Here is a 23943-nt window from a genome sequence, read left to right on the forward strand (position 1 = left end):
GCCACACAGCTCAAATTTGGAATATTTACAGTCAAGCACTGTAAAGTATTTGAAAAGATATTTGAATAACCAATCCTTCCATGCTCCCTCCATTCACCTGTGTAAGGGCTAGGGATCATTCGACATTGTGATTCAGTTGGTTTATTTAGCTGAATTAATGTCGCTGGTTATTTCTGCTGCTAGCTCTTGCTCCAAGGCCCTTTCTTCTCTGGAGCTCCCTAGGGCAGCTGCTCTGTACTGCTTGCATGCTGCAAGGCTGTTTTCTGGCCCTTATGAAAAACTGCCTATTGTTGCTATGAAGCTCTCTTTTCCAAGTGGCTGCATGCTTGAGGGAGAATGGAAAGAGAGAAACCTCTTGTCCTATTTCTCTCTTCCACTGGGCTCCAAATGGCAGGAGCCTGGGGAGAGTGAAAAGGAGGTTGTTTCCTTTTGTCATGGCAATAGTGTAGAGTGGCTCTGCACACTGAATCTTACCTGGGGAAGTACATACTACCCATATTACTTTCCCTCTCCCAGATACCACATGAGATGACAGCCCATCTCAGCTGTTGAAATCACAACCTGTTATAGCTGTTCAAGACAAGACTCATCAGACTATTTGTAGAAGATATAGCTGCATATTTTTAAAGTTGACTGTATCTTGTTCAGATAAAAAAACAAAGCGATAATCAACTTGACAAAACGCATACACATTTGAGGTTCATACAGGACGCTGTTCCACCAGTCATGCCCCAAATGTTCTTACTGGACAGAAAAACAGAAGGTAAAAATGAGCAGTGTTAGTCTCTGTGGGTAAATGAAATTTGTTTTTAAAATTTGAAAGAATTACTTTTTCAATTAAACAAGATGAGGGAGTGTTGTCAGGTTGCTCTCTTAAATCAAAGGTTAATCCTGGGCAAATTATTTTGGGTGTACTTGTAAGAAATGTTACACCGCTGCTACAAGGCTAAATTACCATATGGTGCCCTGGGCTCAAACAAAAATGTCAGTGATTCTCCCCCCCACCCTAGATTTTAAATACATTTCTCAGGTTTTCTCTTACTTTTCATTGAATTTAAAAGTGATCTAACTGCATTAGCTCTTAGTGATGACTGAAAATTTCACAATAAATAATGTATTTGATAAATTTCATTGTTCCCATTTGAAAATCCATCCACAAACAAATTACAAAATTCTGTCACATTGTTCATAATTGTTTCCAGATGTCTTCATTTGATGTGCAAATTTCAAATAGTTCATGAAATTCAAGTTTTGGCTGACCCATAATTACAATTTATAATTTAAACTGTAATGCATATAACTTACAATTAATACAGTGTGAATTTCTGAGCTTACAATTGTAATATATTCGCAATTCTTCTGCATAGACCCTCGGTCACATTTTGTAAAGCTCTGTGGGAAGACCAATAATGCCTGGCTTTACACTTCAGTTGAGGGTAAAGCCTACCAAACATGTGATCTCCAGAACTGCCTGCACTGAAAATTCCAAAGATTACCTGATGGTGATGACAAATTCAGACTATTTAGAGTGGGTGCTTCTGTGCACTCTATTTCACTGAAAATTCATTAAAATAAAGCATGTTTTAACAAGAACAACAAAAACTTAATGAGTAGATTCAATGAGAAACTTTTATGTGTAGCAGCCATGGTCACCCATTTCAACTCAGAGAGGGTTCCAGCCTCTGTCCTGTGAATGGAGCTGAGAAAGAGAAGCTGTTGTCAGGATTAAGAGGTTAATTTGTGGTCAGAGGGGGAGTTTACATTTAAAAAGAGACTCCTCTCTCCATGTAGCTGCCTGAGTCCTTTTCATCCATCTCTCTTGGCCTCCAGGACTTACTGCAGGTGTGCTTGGCTCTCCCTAGTGACAACGAAGGTACCTGGATCCAATTCTAACACTTCCCCACCCTCAGACAGCCATTATGAAGAGTTAATGTGAGGGATAAAAGATCTTGCAGCGAATGCCCTGCTGCTCATCTTCAGGTTAACCAGCAGCAACAGACACTGACTTAGACATTTCCAGTGTAGACACAGGCTGTACTGCTGATGTGTTCAGCAGTATCTGTCTGCACCCAGGAGGTCGGGGTGTACGTTACACTACAGATGGCTAACGACTATTTTATTTTCAAAAACAATTGGCTTGGCCTATAACTCATACTGAGTTTTTCAAACATGAAAACGACAACCTTTTAGTACAGCTGCCCTTTAAACTCACTGAGCAGTAAAGGCAGGGCTGTAGCATCCTTTTATAGTGCTCTGGGCAGCTGACCCACTAAATGCCACTGGGCTCAGTGCTCCTGTTCCAGTCCAGGGGCTCCTTGTTTGCACCATTTAAGAGGGTGGACTGCACATGGGGGGGGGGGGGGGGGTATGGGAGACATGGTGAGAAAGAGACCCAGAGCGGCAGAGCAGACTGGTTCAGTCAGGAAGAACAGGAGATGAGAGCTCCCAGAGGGAGAAAGTGGTTCCTGGGAGAGGGCTAAAGGCAAGAGAGCAGCAAGAGACGTTTGTTGGCTGACATCTCCAGGCCAGAGAGCCAGGACCGAAGGCAGCAGTGGCAGTGGCAGGAGATACGTTTTGGCAATAAACCAGCAAGGCAGAGCCCAGGGCCAGAGAGGGCTGATGGAAGGGTGAGCAGTGGAGCAGCTTATTTGCTGAGGTCTCCTTACCGAGAAGTGGGTCACAGAGGAATCATGAGAAGGCCCAGAAAAGTGAGGGATGCTCCCCTGGCAAGGATGCTTTCAGCAGAGAGGCCGTGAGAGTTCCTGCTGGGACGAGCAGGGTTGTACCCCAGCAGGAAAGGCTGGGGTGGTTGTCCAGCAGTGAACACAGAACGACTGACAGAGCCCAGCTATGGTGAGTACGAAGCTGGGTTTTAAAGACTACACGTGCTGGGGGTGGGGGATAGGGACTGTGCTTTCGGGCTTTTGTCCTATGTTTTTGTTAACCAACTGTGATGGAGTGGAGGATAAACTCATATAGAGCACATGCATCTTAAAAAAAAAAAATCACCTTTTTATACACTTTGAAAAAGCTTATTTTTAAAAAAAAAACCAGCTACCATGACTACCAAGTGGCACACTTTGTTCAGGCTCTGCTTCAAAGCACCAGCCTTGATACAATGATGAAGCGCTAAAATCAGCGGCGTGTCAAAGAGGACAGCTGGGATGAATTTGTGTGTGTGCGTGTGCACTTTTTGTTATGTTGTTTAAAAAGGTCTAAGCAAGGAAAAGTGCCGTGCACACCTGCATGCCTCGTTATACCACAACGAGGCCACCATGAATATTGTTCTAACAAAAAAAGAGCTACTTCAAATGGGTTAAGATCTATCATATTGAATAAGAATGCTGCAAATTTCTGCTGCTTCTATCAGCAGTTAATGTCAGGGGGACCTTGTGCATAATTTTAAAACAGGCATTGGCAACCATGATGCTTTTAGCAAAAGCATGAATTTAATTTTCTCTCATAATAAAATGGGTTAACTAATGTTAATAGAGGAAAAGCCTGTGTTATGTCTGCAAGTTAGAGAGTATTAGTTAAAAACCCTAAGGGTGAAATCCTGCCCCCACTGAAGTCAATGAGAGTTTTTTCATTGACATCAGTGGGGCCAGAATTTTACCCTTAGAGTTTACATGTTCAGAAATGAATAGTTGAGAAGATAATACAATTTCTTAAATATACCCATGTAAAATTCTTACATATGCATGTGTAATATATTGCAAATTCCAAAAACACTTCTCTAACTGCCCACTAGTCACGTTTCCATAGTTTTTTACCTTCAAAAATTTTCAGGTGTAAATTGTACGTGCAACTAGATTTATGTATGGAAACTGGGTAGTTTGATGGCTGACTGCATTATTTGCATGTGCATTATTTGCCGTTTGCCTGCACAAATCTGAGCTTTTATGCCTGCAAGAACTGGATCTGAAAAATTATGCTTGCAGGTTTAGCTCGGTTGCCGTCCTATTGAAAATATGTTATGTGCGTTTCAGATCATTTGTAGTGGACAGATTGCAGCAGGTTAGCCTTTTTATATATCTTCTGCATATCTAAAGAAAATTTTACATGACCTATTGATTTCATACAGTCCATGATATAATCGTATATACTGTAATTCTGGCTTTGTGTTATGTGAGCTTATACTGGCAAATAAAGACAATAGGGAGATTTTCAAAGACCTAAAGGATAGTTCGCTACCCAACTCCCAGGAAAAGTCAGTAGGAGTTGGATGCCTAATTCCTATTAGTGCCTTTGAAAATCTCCCCTAACATCATCCACATTCCTCAACCGACAGACAATGAAGAAAGCTCGCATTTTTTTCCTTAGTCACAGGGTAAATCAGATTTGTGCAATCCTAGTTATTGAGAGTTTTTCAGTAGTCTTGAAATCTTCATTTTAAATTTTCCTTTGAATTACTTAGCAGCGAAGTATTTGTTTTTTAATGGATTCCTATTCTTGAAGTTTCCTTTTGACTAATACTACTTCTTTCCTAGCACAGTCCTTCTCTTCTGTCTTATTTCCCACCCTTTTCCACCTAGAACGCCTCTTCTTTTTTCTCACTCCTACCACATCCTGTTTGACTCTGGGATGTTTTTTTTTTTTCTTAATAGTCCTACCTTGCAATAAGGCTGTAACCTCATCACTAAACCTCATTACTAAATCTCACACTAACTGAAATTTTACTCAAGGGCAAGAAAACAATCAGAAAACATCCTTTAAACTCTCTAGGCCAACCACTAATTCACAGCCATGTAGTAAATTTACATTCATTTGAAGAAAATGTACATTAAATTTTGTTGTTTCTACCTGTAAACTTGGGACTAATGTCAATTGCAATAGATTCTTTAGTGACCTTGGAACTGATCGTACAATTATTACACATAGCCCTAAAGAACTCTTTTACTCTCTAATTGAACTGTTCCTCATCACTTAGGGCCTGATACAATTCCTATTTGAGTTAATAGAAAGACACCTATTGACTTAATCTGGCCCTTATTGCTGGGGTGGATCACATATTAACGGTGAGATTGACTTGTGGACCTTCTCTCCCCTTATTTCTGTCAAGTGGACCCTTTCCCCCTCCCGTTCACATTCATATGACAGCCCTGTGGCAACTACAACAATTACCAGCATGGAAAGTAATGTTCATAAATTATTTAATGTAATTAAGCATTTTAAAAAATTCAGTTGGACATGTGGAAACAAGGAGAAGGGCCAACAGCCTGTGACCCTTCTTTTCTCTCCAGACTGACTGGAAGTGCTCTCTGGACAGTGAACCACAGCCTACAGCGTGGGAAACTCTGTCGTACTGCGAAATAGTAACCTACACGTTGCGTGTTATGTATCTACAGTCTATGTCTCAGTTAGACCTCTAGAGGGTGGGAAGGGTAGGTGGAGACAGCGGGATCATGACGGACAGTGAAGGTTGGTCTTTACACACCCGTTCCCCATAAACAGCAAAATCCTTCCTTCAGACGCACCTCCTAAGTGCCTGGCTTTGCTTCATTCCTCTGCCTAGAAAAAAACCTTTCTATTGTAAGGTTCATGCTGAATTGAAGATCACACTAAACTATGTTGATGATAAAACTTGTTTTTTCCATTTTCTGTTGCAATATCCAAAGTATATGGGGAAATTGCAGTGCACGCTATAAATAGCTCTGCTGAGAGCAACAATGGCACGGTAGAGAAAATAATCCAGCTTTGTGTTTGCAGCTCAGTTGAACTCTTACATACTGTTCTGTTCATGTGCTTCTTGCCAGGGGGCTCAAAAGACAGTGAATTAATTTCCCATCCTCTGACAAAAGCTTTGCTTGTGGTTCATGCATTTCATTTACATTTTGCAAATTTTGAGCAGCACCCACTTGTAAGACAACTGAAAATGGACAGTAGGTGATGAGACATATCACCTTTCCATTCTTCCTAGTGTTCAAAGGAAAAGGGAGTGAAGCAGTGGGAGGAGAGGAGGGCATCCAGTGCTGCTGCAGGGAAGAAGGGAGGAATCGGCATAGTCTTCACAAAGCAAAAATATGTTGGAAGGCTGAGGGGAAAAAAACCTGGGGTGGGCAGTGATTGGGTATTCGCTCTTCGGATTTTATTAGTGAGTACATATAAATGTGACCCTCCAGAGTCAGGCATGTGCTCTCATTGTGCAGCAGGATGATAAGGATCTTCCTGTGCAAGCTCCCTAAGAGCTGTTGAAGGCTTCATTATCTCAGCTGAGCCAGCCTCCACTCTGAAACCTCAGTTAGAGTTTCCTGGGCTGTTAGTCTTTCCCCTTGTTAGCTCCTCAAATGCCATTCGCAGATCATTGGTGAGCAGAAATGACCCAAAGGAAACTTTTAAGTCCTGAGGTTTAGCTGATGCTTGGTTTCCCAGTTTTTACAGAACTGCATTTTGGAAGATGTCCCCAAAACCAGAAGCAGAGAGAATCTCTAGATTTATAATAGCTGCCCACCTCTACCCTGTGCTAATTCCGTACCACCCAGTGCCCTGTTGGCTTCTCAACAAAACAAAGAAAAGAACTTAAAAACACTTCAGAACAAGTAAGCATGGTAGCTAATTTTAGTCTGTTCATCTCTTTACATCATATCCTCTGTATTTCTGTTCTGTTTCTTTTGGTTCACAGGTGAAAGCAAGCACCTCTTTTCAAATTGGACAGTTCCTGTCTTGGCGTGATTATTTAATCCAGCTCATCAGGATTTACTGCAGCAAACACACGTTGCACTATGTCCTTCAGGAACATTTAGAGGTTTGTTTTTGCTTGGTTTGTTTAGTTTCACTGATGAAAGTAAGCTACACAGAACCTGTTTTTTTTTTTATGTTGCCTTTTTATACACTGGGCAAAAAGCCCAAATTCATCATCAGTTTCGCTTTTCTTGAAAATTGCTTCACTTAGCTCCAATTACAGGAAGTCATTGCAGAGCTTAGCTAAACTCTGCACAGCTACAGTACGGCAAACTGAACATGCAGTGACTTCTAGCGTCATGTTTTGAAACATAATATGGTAGGGTCCTTTTTCCCAAAAAAGCTAGGAATGTGAGAAATGCCACAAAACAGGAAGTCTGTGCTTAATATCACTGCCGTGTTAGACTGGTACAGTGAAGAATTTTACTAATGGCACAAGGCATACGTGTTTACCAGGGACCCGCTGGATGGAGTGCCCTTGTGTTCTTATGCATACTGGCACAAAGCCCTATGATCTGATGCTTGTCTCAAATCTACCTCTGGCAAGTAGTGCGTAGGGAACTTGCTAAAACAAGGGCATCGTTTTTCTTGAAGCACTACGTTAGGAGTAGCACTTTCCAGATGAAAAAAATATATCAGTCCCCACCCTGCAGTGGTACAGGAGCTGCAATTAGAAAGGCAGCATTAGCCCATGGTCACTGTACAGAGGTATCTGGGATTGCCACAATCTTCTCCTGTGTTTAGGTTGGAAATAAATGTGCTCCAAATAGTCCTCTTGTGATTCACCTTCAAAGGGTCCTTTCAGTGCATGTCCCACCCACCACATATAAAAAGCAGAAACCCCTCCTTCGACTGGACCCCCGGATCTACATGGGGTAGGAAACTGAAGCAGGTACTCAAGAGAGAAGGGGTGGGTCAGAGATGGAGCCAAGGCGATGTGCATGGCTTACCCTCTATGCTCGCAACGGAGAATTGCCCTCAAAGTGTAATACAGTCAAAGGTCCGCTTTGCTTTCCCCTCTGTGGTAGGGGTCCCCCTTTTGAAAGGGGGTCTTGGGCAGCTGCAGTCAAGGATGTCTGAGACTGAATGGCTCCAGCTGAGCTACGCTGTGGGGATCTGGGTCTGAAGTTGTGGAGGTACAGTGACATTGCACAGAGATTTGTGGCCCAGGCCTTTGCTTTTTTCTGCAGGGGACAACCCCAAAAGATGAAGAGGAAAGTGCTCTGTGAGGGGACCTCATGGGATTTCCTTCTCCCTACACGTAGGGGTACAGTCTGGCTCTGCATGAACGATGTAATTTCCATTGGCAATGTTGACTTTTTAATGGAGAACATTCTCATGGTCAAATTTTAAGGCCGCAGCAAAGAGGTGGGCAAAACAGCCCTTGAATGTTAAACTGAACTCCATTAACATGGAGCAGTATGAAAAAGGATCTCAGGTTAATATAAACCCAAACCTAAGGTACCTTAAAGGAACTGAGAACAGTGACAAATTAATAGAACCATTCAGGCAGTTATGAAAGACTGCCTAATCAATCTTTGAAATATGATACCAAAAATTATTAGAAGGTTTTGGGGATGTGTGCGTGCAAATGCAGTTAGGTTTGGATAGTTACTATGCAACCAGGAAGCCATTCTCTGCACTGTAGCTCCTGTTTCTGAATAGCATGAATATTTGCATTGCTCTTTCTTGACACGATAGGCAGCAGCAGCAGCATGGATTAAACCCTTTCTCACAGGGCATGGCATATGCTGTAATGGAAGCATTTCCAAAGGAAATTGGTTGCTTTGAAAAAACTCAAAAGATATATTAAAAAAAGAAGCTTTATGCTTATGATAAGGTAACCCTTGATAAAAGGCTACACAGTGCTGGCTCTTGAAATCCTCTTGAAATGAAATTAAATCTATTGAAATACTTCCTCTGTACAAGGATCTACAACCTATCCTGAAAGACGACCCATCACTCTCACAGATCTTGGGAGACAGGCCAGTCCTCGCTTACAGACAGCCCCCCAACCTGAAGCAAATACTCACCAGCAACCACACACCACACAACAAAAACACTAACCCAGGAACCTATCCTTGCAACAAAGCCCATTGCCAACTGTGTCCACATATCTATTCAGGGGACACCATCATAGAGCCTAATCACATCAGCCACACCATCAGAGGCTCGTTCAGCTACACATTTACCAATGTGATATATGCCATCATGTGCCAGCAATGCCCCTCTGCCATGTACATTGGCCAAACTGGATAGTCTCTACGTAAAAGAATAAATGGATACAAATCAGACATCAAAAATTATAACATTCAAAAATCAGTCGGAGGACACTTCAATCTCTTTGGTCACTCAGTTACAGACCTAAAAGTCGCAATTCTTCAACAAAAAAGAACTGTTCAAAAACAGACTCCAACGAGAGACTGCTGAATTGGAATTAATTTGCAAACTGGATACAATTAACTTAGGCTTGAATAAAGACTGGGAATGGATGGGTCATTACACAAAGTAAAACTATTTCCCCATGTTTATTTTCTCCCCCCTCCCCACTGTTCCTCAGACATTCTTGTCAACTGCTGGAAATGACCCACCTTGATTATCACTACAAAAGGTTCCGCCCAGCCCCCGCTCTCCTGCTGGTAATAGCTCACCTTACCTGATCACTCTCGTTACAGTGTGTATGGTAATGCCCATTGTTTCATGTTCTCTGTGTACATAAAATCTCCCCACTGTATTTTCCACTGCATGCATCCGATGAAGTGAGTTGTAGTTTACGAAAGCTTATGCTCAAAGAAATTTGTTAGTCTCTAAAGTGCCACAAGTCCTCCTTTTCTTTTTGCGGATACAGACTAACACGGCTGCTACTCTGAAACTTTTCACAAAGCGATCACTCTATATGTGACCCATCAGTCCTCCACAAGGGAAACCTGCACAAGATTTTCAAAAGACGAGCCTGGAGCTTAAAGTCATAACTTTGCCAGACACTAAAAATCATGGTTTTAATAAAGACACTGGATTTATGGCTTATTACAACAATCTGCAACCTACTAACCCTCCTTTTTGTCCTATGAGAACAGGAGTGTTAATGGGCCACTTCACCTTGAATAGTCCCTTAGAATATGTGCTAACTACTTATGCTAAATTATCTGTTCAATCTTGTATGTAGCTGTGACACTCTGAGTCTTTTCCAGTCCTGAGGAAGAGCTGCATGTAGCTTGAAAGCTTGTCTCTCTCACCAACAGAAGTTGGTCCTATAAAAGATATTACCTCACCCACCTTGCTCTCTAATATCCTGTGACCAATACAGCTACAACAACACTGCATGCCAATCCATTGTCCCAGTCCTATTTTTATGAATCCATACGGCACAATTGGAATCCAATCCAAGACTAATGTGGAAGTCTAGATTCCTGGTGAAGTGTCCTTTGTGTGCAGAGGTTTCAGAGTGGTAGCCGTGTTAGTCTGTATCAGCAAAAACAACGAGGACTCCTTGTGGCACCTTAGAGACTAACAAATTTTTTTGGGCATAAGCTTTTGTGGGTTAAAACCCACTTCATCAGATGCATGGAGTGGAAAATACAGTAGACAGGTATAAATACGCAGCCCATGAAAAGATGGGAGTTGCCTTACCAAGTAGGGGGTCAGTGCTAATGAGCCAATTCAATTAAGGTGGAAGTGGCCTATTCTCAACAGTTGACAAGAAGGGGTGAATACCAAGGGAGGAAAAATCATTTTTGTAGTGCTAATGAGGCCAATGCAATCAAAGGGGCCCATTTCAAACAGTTGACAAGAAGGTGTGAGTATCAGTAGAGGGAAATTAGTTCTTGTAGTGACCCATCCACTCCCAGTCTTTATTCAGGCCTAATTTGATGGTGTATTGGCCTCATTAGCACTACAAAAGCTATATTTCATCAAGCTAGCTGGGATGGAAACAGGTTGGTATGCTTTTCCTGTATATAACCTCGATAGCCCCACAAAGTTCCAAGTACATCCATCCTTACATTTTGGGGGGATTCTGGAATCTGCCCACAAGCAGAGAGGGCACTGCCTCCCTTCTGTAGTGATGCCCTGTCACTCATTTCGCTGTAATGTCATCAAAGGACAGCATTTCCTCTGATGCTATCACAGTTCTATTCCATTCTGCTACAGCACATGAAACCCAGGTTCATCAGAGCTGTGATGTTATTGAGGAACTGACAAGAGTCTGTGGTGTTGCTCTCCGGAATAACAGCACAGAAAACTGTGTTGGTAGGTATGTGAATGAAAGTGTGGGAGGGGAACTGGCGGTAATAGATATAGAAGCCTAATACTTACAGTAATTCTGACTTCCTCTAGATGCATTTTGGCTGTTTTGAAGTGCCCCAGATGGTTTCTCTAGAGCCTTGTTACTAACAACCAAAAGGCCCACCTGAAACTGACCTTAGACCTGTAGTGCAATAGATATTCTATGCCACTTTCAGACTTACAAATCTTAATAATTTCACGTAGGTTATTTGACGAGGAAGTGAGTTTGCCTTTTCAGTAGACTGACTCTTAAAATAATCAGCAGCTTACAACAGAACTGAGTCTACCTGTGTTCACAATATAACGCTGCCTGTTTTCTGGAGTTACTCTCACAAACCATCTAGAAGAGCATGTTGGGAGTGCATCCCACTCCGTTCTTTACCTCTGTAATCTTTGTCTGCTAACAGTGCAGTTGTGCCTGGCTGGCGTAGTTTCATGTTGTAGGGGTGCTGCAGAGTGGGAACTCTGGGAGGCACTGCCCCATGATACCTCCTGGAGCTCCCTACCGCACAGGGAGAGCACACCCACTTCAGCACCCTTAAAAGGGTACTGTGCACAGAGAGCCACCTCTGCTGGTCGGTTTGGAAGGGGTGGGGCTACAGCCCTGCCAACTCCCTCTCCTTCATTTTGGCCTTCAAATCGGCCAGCGGCTGTGGGGGCACAAGTCGGGAGCAAGCATTGTAGTCAGGTGAGTGGTGTGACTGCACTTATGGCTGGCCTCTGCCTGGAGGGCATAAAAGGGAGAGTTTCCTGTGCTGCTCCCATCCCACCCCTTTGCACACCATGCAGAACTGTGGCCACAGTCTCTCCTTCAGACTGCAGATTCAACGTCCACGTAGAAGTATTAAAGCATGTGTTCCCCACTAATATATCAGCTAGAGCAGGGGCAGGCAAACTTTTTGGCCTGAGGGCCGCATTGGGTTTTGGAAATTGTATGGAGAGCCAGTTAGGGGAGGGGGCCATGGCCTGGCCCCCTGACGGCCTCCCCGGACTCCTGCCCCATCCAACCCCCACTGTTCCCTGATGGCCCCTCTGGGACCCCTACCCCATCCACCCTCACTTCTCCCTGTCCCCTGACTGCCCCCCGCTGCCCCATCCAACCCCCCCTCCTTCCTGACTACCCCCCAGGACTCCTGCCCCATCCAACCACCCCTTCTCCCTGACTGCCCCTGGAACCCCTGCCCCTCATTGCCCCCTGCCGCCCCATCCAACCCCCCCTCCTTCCTGACTGCCCCCCCGGGACCCCTGCCCCCATTCAACCACCCTGTTCCTCGCCCTCTGACTGCCCCGACCCCTATCCACACTCCCACCCCCTGACCACCACTCCGAACTCCCCTGCCCTCTATCCAACCCCCCCTTCCCCTCGCTCCCTGCCCTTTTACCGTACTGCTTGGAGCACCGGTGGCTGGTGGCGCTACAGCCGCACTGCCCGGCTGGAGCCAGCCACGCCCTGCGCAGCACCGAGCACCGGGTCAGGCCAGGCTCTGCAGCTGCGCTGCCCCAGGAGCTTGCAGCCCCGCTGCCCAGAGCATTGCGCCGGCGGCACTGTGAGCTGAGGCTACGAGGGATGGGGAACAGCGGGGGAGGGGCCGGGGTGAGCCTCCCGGGCCAGGAAATCAGGGGCCAGGCAGGAGGGTCCCGTGGGCTGGATGTGGCCCGCGGGCCATGGTTTGCCCGCCTCTGAGCTAGAGGCTAATGGTTTCCCGTTCTATGGTGTGCACATGATCTTATTAAATCACAGTCCCTGTACAGAAACACTCCAAATACAGTTTGCTTACTGAGCAGAGGGAAGGTTGAAGAAGATAGCATTAGGAGTAACATCTATTGGAAGACGTACATGCCCTAACAGTTCGTTTTAATAGACACCTGGTACTTGTAGAGTATATTTAGGGCTTCTGATTTTAGGTTTTAACCAATAAACACCAATAAAACAGCCCTGATTTTTTTAAAAAGAGGTGTTTCTCCAATAAACACTGGAAATGGTTACTTGTATCTAAGGGCTTGTCTACGCAGAACAGTAAGGTAGATGACGGAGGTGTGATTTCTAAAGCGCACTAATGTGTTGTGCATTAATTGGTCCTTGTGGACCCTGCTGGTGTGTGGTAACAGTTCCCTCGTGTGCTTTAAGTTCTGTTGTTTGAAACAGTAATCTGCTAACATACACTAGTGAGCATTACAAAGGGATTACTCACTACAGTATGGAGAAAGAGTCAGCCCAGACCCTTCCCCTGCCCTTGGATTTTTGGACATTGCTAAACATTGCTGAAAAGGAATCCTGAAAAATGAAATTAATAAAACCTGGAAACCAGAAGCCCTAAGTATATTCTTAGTGTCTTATCCTTAATTCACCCCTGCCATGATGTCTACAAAACATTCCACGATGACTAGGCACTTGAGGTGCTGGATTTTCTCCTTGGTGTGTTGTGACTGCTGTTTATAAGAAGAACCATGATCTTTTCACTGTAACCTTGTCCTCTCCTCTCCCTCTTGTTTGTTTATTGTGTCCAACTGTTGTCTTATGCTAAGATTGTAAATGGTGGGATGGGGTCTAACTTTTTTGTTATCTGTGTACGGTGTGTAGCTCAGTGGGGCCCTGCCTGTGGCCTCTAGATGCTACCAAAAGACAAATATAATAATAGCAATACTGTAAGTGTGTGAACTTTGGAAACTAGTGCTGAATACACAGTACTTTAATTCCCAGATCAAAATATCATTAAGCTGCAGTTAAGGTTGTAAATATGTATCAGTAATTTTTGAGAAAGTCCAGTGCCCTTGTGCCAGAGCAGGTGCTCCCAGGACCAGGCAGGCAGCACGTAGGGTCTGTAAAGGGCCAGGGAGAGGCCCAGGGAGAGGAAATCCCTGAAGGAAGCAAGGAAACAGGGTCCCAGTGAGTCAGAACAGACTGGTTCATTCAGGAAGGGCAGGTGAGAGCTGCCAGGAGACTGCAGAAGATCCCAGAAGGAAGCAGAAAGTGTTTCTTGGGAGAACCTTGAAGGAAGGACAGCAGCAAGATGATTTTGCTGGCTGATGTCCCCAAGTCAGAGAGCCAGGGCTGTAGGGCTGGAGAGGGCTGAAGGCAGCAGCAGGAGCAGAAGGAATTGCCTGCTGAATCTAAGCAGGAAAGCTGGAGCCAAGGGCTGGAGAAGGCTGAAGGCAGGGAAGCAGAGGAGGAGTTTATCCATCAACATTTCTAGAGATGGAGAGCTGGATGCAGAGGAATTTTGAGAGGGTTGGGGGAGTGAGGAATGCTCCCAGCAGAAATGTTGTGGGGTTGCCACTGGGAAGAGTGGGGTTGTACTCCAGCTGGCAGGGCTGGGGTGGCTGTCCTGATATAATGACAGGAGAAGACTGTGTTGGAGAGCTGGAGTATTGGGAAGGGGTGCCGGGGCTGTGCTGGAGAGCTGGGGTGTTTTTGAACTATGCTGGGGAGTTCTGGACTATGGTTGTAGGACTCTTGTCATCGTTTATGTGCATGGAGCTCTCTTTTGTGATAAATGAACCCCACAAGGGCTATTTGCACTAAGAATGACTGTTTGAATAATTTGTGGGGACCCTAAAGGAGAAACTGAGGCATACACACTTGTGCTATGGCCTGCTGGAAGAGGGCATTCTGGAGTGGGCTGTTCTTGTTACATGTTGCTTTTTAAAAATATCTGAAAGGATAGAAGTGTAGAGTTAAGGTACCCCACACAATTGTAATGCCATATACAATTCTTTGCATATTTTGTGCTAAGTTTTCACTTACTGTTCTATATGCAAATCCCCTAGCTCTGGTTACTAGCTATAAACTGATTTCAGTAAGTGATCTGTTATCCCCAGAGCTCATCATCCATGTGTCCACCATAAACAAGGTCATTTCAACTTCCCTTTACTTGAAGGTTCATGCTGTTAATTTGTTAAAAATCATATTAGAGAATCACTCTACGCTTTTGGAATGGGAATGCCTAATGCCTTGCAAATAGAAAATATTCTTTGGTTTTCTGTGCAGGTGGCCAATTGTCTTAGATAGCTAAATATTTGCCAGTAAGGAAACTTGGTATTTGCAGAAGTCAAGGTACTGGGCATAATTTTCAAAAATGGATGATTAAAATTTCTGCTCTTAAACCCTAACTTAGGTGCCTAAATAGGTAGCCTGGTTTTCAAAAGAATGGAGCACTTGGCAGCTCCCATTGACTTCAGTTGAAGCTGCCTTATGCTCAGTAATATTAATAAATTAGGCCACTTAATTTGGTGCCTAGAATAAGGATTTAGAAGCCTAATTTTAGGAGCCAATTTTTGAAAATCTTGAAGATTTCCTGTAGTAAGCTCTTTGGGGCAGGGACTGTCTTTGTGTTCTATGATTGTACAGTGCCTAGCACAGTAGGGTCCTAGTCCATGACTGGCGTTCCTAAGCATCATGATGGTGCAAATTAATGATAATATTAAGGGTAGGGAACCTAAAGGAAATAAATACTAGACATAGAGACGTAATCTTATCTAATTTGGTAGGCATAATTGGCGTGTGTACTAGAGCAATGACAGATTGCAAAAAAATTTTACTTAACAAAAAGTGTAAAATATTCCTGCACGTAGATCAAGCTTTTTGAGAAGGAAAATGAACAATACTTGTACTTACAGTAATGGCAAGAGACTTACTAGAGGAAAAACATGGAGAAACTGTAGCTATTATGTGGAAATATAATTCATTTGTTCTGACTTGTTTTTCAGCAAGATATTCTTTATTCAGTCCTGAATGGCAGTTACACATCAGGGAAGAGGCCCCAGCAGAAAAAGCGCAATTGTGCAGCATACTGTAGGGGTGTGTGTGTGCATGTTTCTGGCTGATGGGCTTGCTGAAACTGTTCTAGGAGTCCCACTGAGTGCTGGAATAATAACTTCAAAAGTCTTTCTTTTTTATTTCCCCCCACACCCCCCTAAAATGTCCTTGGGCTATGCCCATGGAAAACGAGAAACAGAAAATACTGGATGCAGAAGACAGGAGTATTTGTATATAAACAGCAAAAAAAATGTTCTTAGTAGCTTTTATAAAAACAAAAGCTATAGTGATCTCTGTGAATGCTCTAATCAGAAACTGCTGTTCATCTACATCCTTTATCTCTTGCTTCTTTCTTTTTCTGAAGTACAGTTTTAAATGTGTTCAGAATGGCATTATAGAGCATGTGACAGTAAGAGACCAAACAGAGCTAACTCAGAGAGCCATCAGCTAATGGTGCCAAAGGATGTGGTGGACTGAGGGAACTACGATTAAAATCAAAAAGCTTGGGCTTTTTATTCTGGTTAGGTACACTTGAAAAATTGTCCTTTTTTAAAAAAAACAAAAAAACCAAAACCCTAGACTTCTGTGAATGTCTGCAATAGCTGTGTAAGAAATTCAAAGGAGTCCAAATACAGTATGAAAGGTCTTTATTGTTCATTTGTCTCAAGTTTTGAGTATAATTTCCTTTCTATTTGGAGCTAACTGGTCTGTCTTGTAAACTCCTCCCAATGGGTATATGCTCCCCTATGCAGAGGTCCAGGGCCTAGGTGGGACTTTAAGTCTCAGTGCATAGGAGTTGGGAAACCAGGTGAATTCTTCTGCATATGAATATCACCCAATAAACACACACCTGCTGTGTGGCATTTACCTGTAAGTGTGTAAGGTGGAGTTGGGTGGGAAATGGATGACGACACCACTTTAGTGGGAACACTAGGAAACCATTGCACCTCCCACCCATGCATTCACCACCACGGGGAGTGAATTCACCACTACACACCTTCAGGAGATGCAGTGTTCACGCTCCTGTTCTGTCAGGCACCTCTGCTGACTTGCATGGGTGGGGGGCAGGGGCAAAGCTTTTAGTGCACTCTTCCTTGAACATCTGCAAAGGAGCCAGCCACAACCTGCCCATAATGGGCCTTATTCTATAGTCCTCTTGGGAAATGAATCTTTGGCTGAGTAAGGACTGCAGGACTGGGTCCTATGGTTTTAATTTATGTAAGAAGGAATATCACATTTGTTTGAAAAAAGGAGACAAAATTGGGATGTTATGTTCAGTACATCAGAGTTTGGGGTAATACCTCATAAAATGGAAAGACTTGTAAAATGTGTATAACTACTATAACTTCTCAAAAAGCCTTCACATCTCCTGGGTGGGGCCTTATGAAGGAGGAATTCTCTTGAAGAATCCCATGTCTCTAAAATACAGTGGGTTTTCTTTTCTTTTAAAGTATTATTTGTAGATTCCCTGTCACAAATCTCCCTTGTCAGGAATTCTATTGGAAGAGTCTCTTCTTCATAAGGGGATTCCAGTGAAAGGAGGTATGCTATAGAAGAATCGGGGTAAAGTGAATGAAATGAAATCTCATCAAAGAACAGCATGTATGATTAAACAGATGGGACAGGTGGAAAGACTAAATAAGAATTTCAAACAAGTAAGTTTAATACCTCAGGACAATTGTTTCGTGGTTAGTTAATGGTTCATAACGTCATAGGAATTGCTATACTAAATCAGACCAACCCCATCCAGTACAGTGTCCTGGTTCTGAGAAACGTGTAAACCCCCTATCCAGGATGACTATGTAATAACACACCTATGTGTAAAGTAGCTAGATCATAACCTGGGGAAATGTACTGATTCCAAAACAGAAAAAATATTTCTTTCTAAGTATTGTGTCACGGGCAATGAACACTAATATCTAAGGCTTTAGTCCTGCACTGAGAACCATTCAGGGAGACCTCTGTTGCCTTCAACAGGTTCTGCGTAGGCATGGGGTCCATCTCCATGGATTTCATGAAGGGCTGGGCCCTAAATTGTTAACAAGTATTGAGCTACCGAAGTTCACTCTACTGATATTTAATGGTATTTTATTTGACATCCTTATACAAAATAATTCGATATACCTTTTCCCACCCCAGCCTTACCCCCTTCCCACTCGCATTCCACCGCCTTCCCCCAAGTCCCCACCCCTGCCCTGCCTCTTCTCCACCTCCTCCCCTGAGTGCACCGTGTCCCCGCGCCTACCCCTCCCTCCCAGAAAGTCCTAAGCCAGTAGTTCTCAAACTTTTGTACTGGTGACCCCTTTCACATAGCAAGCCTCTGAGTGCGACCCCCCTAAAAAATTAAAAATACTTTTTTATATATTTAACACCATTATAAATGCTGGAGGCAAAGAGGGGCTTGGGGTGGAGGCTGACAGCTTGCGACCTCCCCATGTAATAACCTTGCGATCCCCTGAGGGGTCTCGACTCCCAGTTTGAGAACCCCTGTCCTAAGCGCCGCCAAATAGCTGTTAGGCAGCGGAGGGGGGCGGGAAGCTCTGGGAGGGAGCGGGAGGAGCGGGGATGCGGCACGCTCGGTGGGAGAAGGAGGCGAGGATAGGGGAGGTTGGCTGCCGATGGGTGTGGAGCACCCGCTTATTTTTCCCCGTGGGTGCTTCAGCCCCGGAGAACCCACGGAGCCAGTGCCTATGCCCCTTACTGCCCTGCTAACAGAGTCTACATTTGGACTACTGCAATCAGCTTTACCTAACAGGCTGTGACAGATGCTACAGAATGCAGCAGCCTGCCTCCCAAGTGGAGCTGACCATCATGAACACATCACACCAGTGCTCTGGACATTGCTCTGGCTGCAAATGAATTTTGAGACTATTTCAAGGTCCTTGCCTCTGAATGGAGTAGTTCTTTCTTACCTCAAAGTCTGTTTTCTTTCTCTGTTCCCCACCAGGCTTTCTACACTCACCTGGATCACTAGAGCACACAGAGTATAGGTTTCCTCTTAGGAAAGGTGCACAATTATGCACAAATGTCTGAAGGAAATTGGGCTAAGAAACAGGCATTGCTCCAGTCAACCATACCATAAGGACACCCATGGAAGAAAGAATCAACTACCAGCTCCTATCACTGTGTGACACCAGCTTAAGAGGAGAAAGGTAGAGGGGTCTACATACTAGAGGTAATGTGATATATCTTTCATATTGTGGGGTGCTCAGAAACTATGGGAACAAGTGCTGCAGAAATGCCTATAAATGAACAACTTATAGCACAACTTCTTAAAAGAGGAAAATCAAATTAACCCCTCATTACCTGTTAACTTGTTGCTTGGAGGGGTGGAGGGAGGGAGGAATGTGCAGACCTTTGGTGGATGGAGTGCCAATGATGCAAATGCACTGGGACCAAAACCCACCTCCTCAGTACTGAATGAATGGTTCCAAAGTCTTTCATATGCTCCCTCATGAAGGTTTTTCCCCTTTTAAAATGTTGCTCAACTGCTGTCTAATCAGTTGGGAGCCCTCAACATGCTGGAACAGCAGCCCAGGGCCAGATGGTCAGGGGGAGAGATGTGCTTGTAGCACTTTAACTGTACACAACTCCACACTTCTGCACATACTTTCAGCCTCACCATTGCCCCAGAGCAGGTTTAGTTGGTATAGAAAACCCGAGGGTTAGCGCCATGCACCCTTCAATGCAGTGCAAACCAAGAACTGGTCAGTTGCATCTGAACAAGAGCTTCTAGAATCAATCTAGAAGAACCTGAAGCAAGTCACTGAAAAGGTTGTGCTGAGCCCGTGTGTTGCACCCTGCTAAGATTAGGACCCATGAGATTTGGGTAGTCATTGGCTATTGCTATCTTTCCCATTGGCAGTTACCCTTGTCCATCCCTCTGGCAACTTGTGCATTATGACATTCCACAAGGGGATATGGGAAATGCAGCCATTTGCATGCAGAGAGAGATACCAGTTATAATAATTGTAATATGTATTTGCTCCTGATTCAGCAGTTTGAGCCACTTGGCTACCAGGTATGAGTCCGTTTGATGGCAACAAGTTTTGTGATTTGTAATTTAAGAAATTAGAGAAACTGGTCCATTAAGTCCTCCATTTCCCAAGACCACTGATTCCTCCATCAAACTACTCCAAAGGCATAGAGGCATCTCCAGAGGACATGGGTCAGCTTCTGACTCCCAGGCTATACATCTGTTATCCTGAGAAAAATACAGAACAGCAATGTCATTAATTCCCAACACATGCCTAGCACCAGGAGATCAACAATTGTTTCGGTCCAAACCCCATACCTGTTCTGAGGAATGGGTGGAGGGCTACCTCCCCAAGGGAATGATCTGATGGAAACACTGCAAGTGAAACTGTAGCTCTATTGAAGTCAATGGCAAATCTGCATTGACTTCAACAGGGCCAGTATTTCACCCTGGAAGCACAAACTTAGAGATTCTCACCTGAAATGTGAGAAAAACAGCATTGGGAAGGATATAACCAGGGCCTTAGTTTAGTCTTTTGCAAACCTATTACTGCATATTGTGCTAATTAATGTATAGGAACCAGAAAGTGAAACTTACTTGAAATGGTATGACTAGCGTATTTTCACAGTGCACATTAAGTAGAGTGCAGAAAGTAAAGAGTATTAAAGTAACATTTTGTAATATTCATTGAGTACCACAGATAAAGAAATTTGGTTTTAAAATATGTATTTTTAACCTGACAGGGTCTCTTTAAATAAACTGCGTACTCTGAGCCTTGCAAAATATACTGTCTGCCTTGTGTGAGTAGCAGCTAACTGGAAGGATGCGAAACATATCTCTAAATTAAATGAAACAAAATTCTCTTTTTATGTACAGGCTGTTATTGTCTGTAGTTTAACAAAAGAGTGTCTACAGTATAGTAGTCTAGCAGGATGTATGTTCACTAGGTGCATGTTAAATAGGGCTACCTAGGTGTTTTCTTTATATCTGTGATTTATTACCCGTTGATAACCAAACAATAGACATTTTTGAGATGTGGTATAAAAGATTTATAAAACAGGATTTGAACAATCTGTCACAGAAATAATGTGATGATAGGCAAGATCAAATCTATTTTTGTTCTTTTAATAATTAGCTTCATTTTTAATGCATGTCTAAAACTCTAGAAGAAAGATATTACTGGTGGCTGTGCTTCAAACAGCTCAGATATTCCATGTGTTTGGATGTTTATCCAAAGCATATTAACAATTTGAACCTCCTGGGGTTTGCAGCACTTGGCTTAGGCATCTTTTTGAAACAGGCCTTCTTGAAACACTTCTATTGCTTCCTGTTTCTATTCAGGCCAGAGACACCACAGTCTACCTCGGGAAGCAGCAAAGAACAGCTTCTCTTGTCTTATTTTGGCACTTCTTTTTTCAGTCCCATCCCTTTCTCTTGCACATGCAAACAAAAGTGAACTGAACATTTTTGAACCTCAAAGAAAGTTTGATTTGGGTTCTATTTTACGAAGGTTTGTTATATGCTGCCATTATTATTTGAATATTTGTGTTGAAGTAGCACACCAAATGCAAGTGGTACTGTGCTCATCTATAAGGAAACACAATTCCTGCACCTAAGAGATTATGACTTGAGAAGACAATCTACAAAGGTTTCAGAGTGGTAGCTGTGTTAGTCTGTATCAGCAAAAAGAATGAGGAGTACTTGTGGCACCTTAGAGACTAACAAATTTATTAGGGCATAAGCTTTCGTGGGCTAAAACCCACTTCATCAGATGCATGCAGTGGAAAATACAGTAGGAAGATATATATATATATACACACACAGAGAACATGAAAAGATGGGGGTTGACATACCAACTCTAATGAGACTCATCAGTTAAGGTGGGCTATTATAAGCAGGAGAAAAAAAAACTTTTGTAGTGATAATCAGAATGGCCCATTTCGAACAGTTGACAAGAAGGTGCGAGTAACAGTAGGGGGAAAAATTAGCATGGGGAAATAGTTTTACTTTGTGTAATGACCCACCGACTCCCAGTCTTTATTCAAGCCTAATTTAATGGTGTCCAGTTTGCAAATTAATTCCAATTGAGCAGTTTCTCACTGGAGTCTGTTTTTGAAGTTTTTTTGTTGAAGGATTGCGACTTTTAGGTCTGTAATTGAGTGTCCAGGGAGGTTGAAGTGTTCTCCGACTGGTTTTTGATTGTTATAATTCTTGATGTCTGATTTGTGTCCATTTATTCTTTTGTGTAGAGACTGTCCGGTTTGGCCAATGTACATGGCAGAGGGGCATTGCTGGCACATGATGGCATACATCACATTGGTAGATGTGCAGGTGAATGAGCCCCTGAGGATGTGGCTGATGTGATTAGGTGCTATGATGGTGTCCCCTGAATAGATATGTGGACAGAGTTGGCAACGGGGTTTGTTGCAAGGATAGGTTCCTGGGTTAGTGGTTCTGTTGCGTGGTTGCTGGTGAGTATTTGCTCCAGGTTGGGGGGCTGTCTGTAAGCGAGGACTGGCCTGTCTCCCAAGATCTGTGAGAGTGATGGGTCGTCCTTCAGGATAGATTGTAGATCATTGACGATGCGCTGGAGAGGTTTTAGTTGGGGGCTGAAGGTGGAATTAATTTGCAAACACTTATTGCAAGTTTTCTACCTTGTCAGTGTGGGCATACATTTCTTGCAGGCTCGAGTGGGATTTGAAATATGAGATGTTAGTGTCCTATCGGCCAGTTCAATGAAGAATCCAAGGATGGCATGGAAGAAAGAGCATGTATGTACATGTGGGTATGTCTACATTGCAATAAAACACTCATAGCTGTCTGGGTTCAGCTGACTTGGGCTAGTGGGACTCAGACTGTTGGACTATAACATTGTAGTGTAGATGTTCCAGCTCAACCCCAAGCCCGGGTTCTAGGATCCTGTGAGGCAGTGCGTTCCCAGAGCCTGGGCTCCAGCCTCAGCCCAAATGACGACACAGCAGTTTTATAGACCTGCAGCATGAGCCCCATGAGCCCAAGTCAGCTGACCTGAGTCAGCCACAAGTGTTTTATTGCAGTGTAAACATACCCTATGGGGTGATGTAGGTAATGGAGACGGATGTTCTTTTTATTCCAACAAGTTCATACATCCTTAAAACACATTCCCACTTTTGTGGGAAATAATATTGAAGAATAGATTTGTAGCTTTTTTTTACAGGATCGTATTTGTGAAACAATATTCTCTCCCGCTACTCCTGGCTTACGGAGTTCCAGCCCATGTGGTAAAATCTATTAAAACAAACCCACAGCCACTACCCTTCATTGCTCATTACTGATTGGTGGAGAGTAATTTGGCTCCACAAAGTCTGGAGATCAAGCTAGGAACTAATGCTGTTACCTGTCTGACTTCACTGTATCTTTGCCTAGGACAGGAAAAAACAATTTAATACCAGGCAGTTTACAGGCCTGATTACAGTGAACTGGTAAGACACAGCTTTGATTCGTGGACTGGATAGACTCAGTCAACAGGTTGTGTGTGTCTCAAAAGTCAGTTTTTAATGACACTTTTGTGATTGAATACAGAATTTCATAAATTATAATATAAAATTATTTGTGATGACTACGGGGACGGAGCCTCTTGCTAAATAATCATTGCGTAGGGCTTCACCTTGTATAGTATTTTTCACTGACTAGGTAAAGCAGGAAGTGTTGTAAGAGGCTGAAAGAGGATATGCAAATATCACACTCTGATCTCTGGGGAGAGGGGGCATACATTACCTCAGACTTCTGCAAGTTGCAATTGGTTTGCCAGTTAGTTCAGTCTGGGCACGATCTGCTTGAGATAGGAAAGACTGTTTGTTTTTATTCTATTGCAAGTGAAATTACTAAATTGTAATTGGTTTTTTTAAACAAATAGAAAAGAAATTGACTAAACTCTAGCCAGATTCTCTCTCGGCAGAGACTAGATTTCCAGCATTATGCAAACTTCCTGTGTGTGTGTGTCTTACACGCAGTAAGGAAGTTCACTGCGTTGTACAATTTTAATAGCTCTTTATGGGCTTTATGAGACATTGTTCTGAGCATAGTACTATCTGAACAGTTTGTACATAATAGGTTTTAAGTTTTTTTTATCCTGTTGTCTTTTATTTTTCTATTCAGAAATTGTGTATGCTTGTAACAGCCGATGGTATGTGTTTCTTGAGTATTTTCTGACACAGCTAAAATGAAATCAACTAATTTGTGCCAGAGCTCTTTGTGCATTTATTAC

At 43.3% G+C, this 23943-nt stretch overlaps 1 protein-coding gene across 8 annotated transcripts in view; it reads left to right on the forward strand.

The window, feature by feature from the left end:
* Nucleotides 1–23943, forward strand: part of PTPRC (protein tyrosine phosphatase receptor type C) — a 175335-nt gene that overhangs the window by 20074 nt on the left and 131318 nt on the right. For 3 of the 8 annotated variants that reach the window (XM_043521584.1, XM_037906501.2, XM_043521585.1), the window contains exons 2-3: nt 6623–6745; nt 18669–18896. The gene's annotated coding sequence lies outside the window, so the exon portion shown is untranslated. Of the gene's footprint in view, nt 1–2361; nt 2854–6622; nt 6746–17212; nt 17377–18668; nt 18897–23943 lie in introns of those variants that run through there. The other 5 variants (XM_043521586.1, XM_043521587.1, XM_043521588.1 and 2 more) reach the window with 4 other exon arrangements.

This window comes from Chelonia mydas, chromosome 8, assembly GCF_015237465.2.
Source record: "Chelonia mydas isolate rCheMyd1 chromosome 8, rCheMyd1.pri.v2, whole genome shotgun sequence".
Classification (NCBI taxonomy): domain Eukaryota; kingdom Metazoa; phylum Chordata; order Testudines; family Cheloniidae; genus Chelonia; species Chelonia mydas.